This window comes from Orycteropus afer, unplaced genomic scaffold (assembly GCF_000298275.1).
Source record: "Orycteropus afer afer isolate SDZICR_OR568_19922 unplaced genomic scaffold, OryAfe1.0 scaffold00584, whole genome shotgun sequence".
Lineage (NCBI taxonomy): Eukaryota > Metazoa > Chordata > Mammalia > Tubulidentata > Orycteropodidae > Orycteropus > Orycteropus afer.
In genome coordinates this window covers 1,557,932-1,562,998 of record NW_006922171.1, presented here as the reverse complement: position 1 = coordinate 1,562,998, position 5,067 = coordinate 1,557,932, and the positions used below count along the sequence as shown (strand labels likewise).

Here is a 5,067-nt window from a genome sequence, read left to right as displayed (position 1 = left end):
AGTTCCAGAAAGGGGCTGTAGTGCTGCTGCTGTCTACTTTCAAGTGTTGCCTGCATATAGCACAGAACATTTCTGTAAACCAGCCACGAGTTTTCTCTTCTTTAGTCAACTGATCATAAGGACCTCTGCGTGAGGCCATAGGTGCAGAGTGGGAGAGGGAAGGTTATGTGACTGGAGTGGAGACCATAGGCATTTGGGCCACTTCCTCATGCAACTTACTTGTGCCTTCAGGTCCTACTCAAGCCCAGTCTCTGATATACCACTTCCATTTAGTGATGGAGTACTGCTGTACACATCCAACTTTATGGCTCTGTGGGTTAGACAACACACAGTTCATGATAGGCAGCTCAGGCCTCATGGTGACTTGGTGGCCCATGGTTAGGTGTTCAGTCTCTACTAAAGCCCAGTAACAAGCTAAAAGCTGTTTCTCAAAAGGAGAGTAGTCATCTCCAGAGGATGGCAGGGCTTTGCTCCAAAATCCCAAGGGTGTGCATTGCAATTCACCAATAGGGACCTGCCAAAGACTCCAAACAGCATCTGTATCTACTACAGACACTTCAAGCACCATTGGATCAGCTGGATCATATGACTCAAGTGGCAGAGCAGCCTGCACAGCAGCCTGAACTTGTTACAGAGCCTTCTGTTGTTCTGGGCCCCACTCAAAACTAGCAGCTTTCTGAATCACTTGATAAATAGGTTGCAGCAACACACCCAAATGAGGGATATGTTGCCTCCAAAATCCAAAGAGACCCACCAGACATTGTGCCTCCTTTTTAGTTATGGGGAAAGCCAGATAAAATAACTTATCCTTTACTTTAGTAGGAATATCTCGACATGCCCTAAATCATTGGACCCCTAGAAAATTCACTGATGTAGAAGGTGCCTGAATTTTTGTTGCAGTAATTTCCCAACTTCTACCATGCATATGGTTCACTAATAAGTCTAGAGTAATTGATATTTCTTCCTTACTAAGTACAATCAGCATAATGTCGTCAATATGCACTACAGCATAGGTTCGGGGACCTAGTGGGCCCACTGTGAGATGCACCTTAGCTAAGACTCCATCTGAATGGTGCCCCACTCTGAATGGTGCATCTCCTGGAATTAGTGTCAGTTCAGAGCCAGTGACCAGTAATCCCTGAAAAGCCTGATTATTTCCTTTTCCCCAATGAACAGTCACTCTCGTAAAAGGCCTCAGATCCCTTTGGGGAAGGATGGGAGAAAGATTGACATTACAGATTTTTGGCAGTGTAGTGGGGTGCTTCCTCAAAGGGACCCAGCCTCTGCTTCATTCAAAGTGTTGTGGGTCTGTAAACTGACTCAAGTCTGGGAACTGATTGAGAGGCATGACTCTGTATTCTGGTGATTCAATCTAGGCTGCTATTCACATGACCTAGAATTCTTCTGTCTGTGCAGATCAAGTAAATATTTAGTAGGTTTGCCATGTATTTCACTACTAGGAACACCATGGCAAGTAGCCAATGCCATAATTCCACACGAGTCGGAGTATTCTGATTACTGTTCTGATTCTGCTATCCATCATGGTAAGCATGCCCACCTTGTCTGTCGATTAACTGCTGCCACTTGGCCCCTACTACCACAGGGCATTCAGCCCCATCATAGTTAAGTGTCCTAGTTCAATTAGGACAGTTTCCACTGTCAAATCAGATTGACATAAAATAGTAATCATAGCAGTCTTTAAGGATGCTAGAGCTCCCTTCACAAATTTATTCCTCACTGTACTGGTGAAAGGTGTGTCTTCTGGACTCTCCATTTCTGGCTCTAGGGTCCAATCTGATAAATCCATTCTAACAGGCCAATTTCCCTAAACCTCTGGATACCTTCTTCTACATTATACCAAGGCAGATCTTGTACTTCAACTTGACTTAAGGTAGGCCACCATAATCCATGCTTCAGTAAGCCAAGCAAATAAACTATTAGATCCTTTTCTAACCTCTTGAGCTGAAATATTGAATGAAGAATCCATACTTAGTGGGCCTAAATCAATAAACTCAGACTGATCCAGTCTTACATTCCTTGCACCATTATCCCACACCCTCAGTAGCCATTCCCATATATATTCTCCAGGTTTCTGTCTGTACATGTTAGCAAAATCAAGTAGGTCTTTTTGGGTTTAGTGTACCACCTCCTCAGTCACACTTTGTATTTTGCCTTTTGGGGCTTTCTTGGACTTAACTTTAGTTATAGGTCTAGCAGCAACAATGGGTTGTTGGGGCAGTTCTTGAGAACATTCAGCAATGTCTTCCATGGCCTGTGCCTCAGGCAATGACGCAGCAGGAACAGTTGGGCTAATCCCATCAAACTGAGGTGGAGGGGGTAATGGTTTTACAGTAATCTGTTCAGATGGGAGGGATTCAACAGAATTTACAAGCTCTGTATCCTGATCTACCTGACTATCTGCCCATATGCCCCCACCATTCCAGGTTTCAGGATCCCATTTTTTTCCCAATCAATGCCCTCACTTTAACTTCAGACACCAATCTGGATTGGTGATTTAATTGATGTTGTAATTCAGCCACCCTTACAATAAGACTATAGGTTTGGTTTTTGGCAATATCAGCTCTGCTACTAGAAGAAATAAGGCTTTCCTTCAGAGCACAACTGGAAACATTGAGGTTTTATATGTGGTGCTTAAGCTGTGATTCAGCAGGCTTGAGCTCATGTCACTCGTTTACCACTTTGTGTAGTGTTAGTAGGACCAACCAACCAGCTTCTTTATATTCTTCATGCTGACAGAATTGCATAGAAGTATCAAATATGTGATTACCCAGAGCCTCACTTCTCACAAGTACTTGATTATTGGTGGGGCTATTTTGCATATTAATGTTGCTACCTCAAGCCACGGATTAGCAGGGCCCTCTTTACTAACAGAGGCAGGGTCACTAGTGTCTTTAAGATTAATCAAATTGGAAAAATGGAGTCAAGCCAGTGAGCAGCATGCTTTATCCCTCTGGCGTCTAAGGTCTTGGAAAACTAGCCACAACAGTTTGAATTAGGAATTCCAGTGCTCTGAACAGCTCACAGATTCAGAGTACATCATACACGGAAGAGCAGGATTAGAGGAAAGGCACAGGGAGATTATTTAGGAAAGAGCTGTTGGAGGAGGATGGACGGGCACCCAAGAGAGGCATTGGGAACTCTTCTGGAGCAGTCACTGTGTGCTGGGCTAGGGCGCCCGCCTGAAATCCCCAGGGAGGATGCCTTATAATAGCTTACCAGCAACCACTCTAATATTGGGAAGTAGCAGAGACCTGCTTCCAGCAGCTGATCTTGATTTTTTGGAGGTAATTTGGGTCTCCTGGGTGCTGGCTGCAGGCACAGACACCTCCACTGAGATTTGGAGGAAAACTTACTGTTGCGATAGGAAGGGTAGCTTCCTCCCCTCCCAGCGGGTCGCAGAGTAGACTGGGGTCAGACCAGGAGACATCGTGCTTTTCTTTGTCACAGAGATCAGGACCACAGGTCACTAGCAGGTACTCCCCACCATAACACAACTGAAACTGTGTGCATCTTTGGTGCCACAGCTGGGCGGTATCACAGACAAACTCCAGAGCCAGCCATTAGCGATCTGGCAGGATTACATCAGCACCACAGGCAGACGGAACAGGGAGAGGGAAGAAACTGCACTCCCAGGATTTTAGCCTTGGAGCTGTTCTTTAGTGCTGTGGGGCTGTGGAGGCGGGATCTTTGAGTGTGCCTGAAATTGGTGGAAATTTGTGATGCTCTAACAATAAGAATCTTTCCTGAGGTTGAGCTGCAGTCTTGCAAATAAATACATCATCAAAAATAACTTGCTCAAAGCCCTAGAAACTGACCCTAACAACACCAAGCTTTCCTTCTTCTGCTCCCACCTTCTCCGCCAATATCTTCACTCACTCAAAAAAGAAAACATATTCAGCCAATTACCATAAAACCTCCCGCTTTGAACTCTAAACCCTCTTTACGACAAACAGAAACACGTATCGACACTACACACAGAGGTTCTACCACCACAAACAGCAGAGCAACCCAACACACTTGAATCAATAATAATAATAAAAAAAACAGCTTCACCTTTTCAAAATATTAAACCATAGAACCAAGACAAAACAAATCAACACGTAACCAGCAGCTAGTGACAATCTAAAGAGACAGCGCTTTCCCAGATTCCAGGGACTTAAGAAGAGGTTCTGCTTTCCAGTAACCCCAACAACACTCTGGAAGTGCACTGCATGACTGAAAAGGTCCTAGTCTACACCTTTTTTTTTTTTCCTTCTTTCTCTCATGGTTAACCCCACCCCTTGTTGGTATTTTTTTGTTTTTCCTTTTTTTTTTTTATTGTTGGTTTGTTTCTTTGTTTGCTATCTTTATTCATTATTCTCCTTCTCTACCTTTTTACTCTCAGTGACCTATCCCCAGATATTGCAGATTTATCTGTTTTCTTCTTCTTTTCCCCCCTTTTTCTTCTTTTGGGTTACTGGTCCTATGTGATTTCAGGGTGTGTTTCTTGTCCATATGCTTATAGTTTTTTTGATGGTTATTCAACTGTAATTTTTGCCTAACTGACTGGGAGACAGCAACAGTCCTCATAAGATACAAGTACACCCAAACCTCCTGCAACTTTACTTACTAAGCAAGAGCCACAACCTCTTTCTCCACCAATGGGCCAACGATAAAAAACCACCGAGAGGAGCCTGAATCACACCCTTGGCTGCTCTTCACAAACCATTAACAGAGATCTTAATACAATACCACAATGCCTCAGAAACAACAGACCATCACAGTCCACACAAAGAAGCAAGATAAAGTGGTAGAAACAAGAGAACAGGATACAGACCCAGAACACATCCTTGTGGAAGAAGCAACATTGGAAACCTCTGATAAGGAATTCAAAAGAATTATATTTATGTATCTTCAAAGGATTGAGACACAGACCAAAGAAAACACAGAAAAAAACGTAGAAGAATTCTGGAAGAAAATACAAGAACAAAATGACAAAATAAATGAAAAATTAGAAATGATTCTAAATCTACAGATAGAAATCCAGAAGATTAATACTAAATTATT

The 5,067-nt window shown here is 43.2% G+C and overlaps 1 pseudogene; it reads left to right on the top strand.

Annotated features, from left to right (window-relative positions):
- LOC103210305 overlaps positions 1–5,067 on the top strand; it is an 85,619-nt pseudogene that overhangs the window by 48,832 nt on the left and 31,720 nt on the right.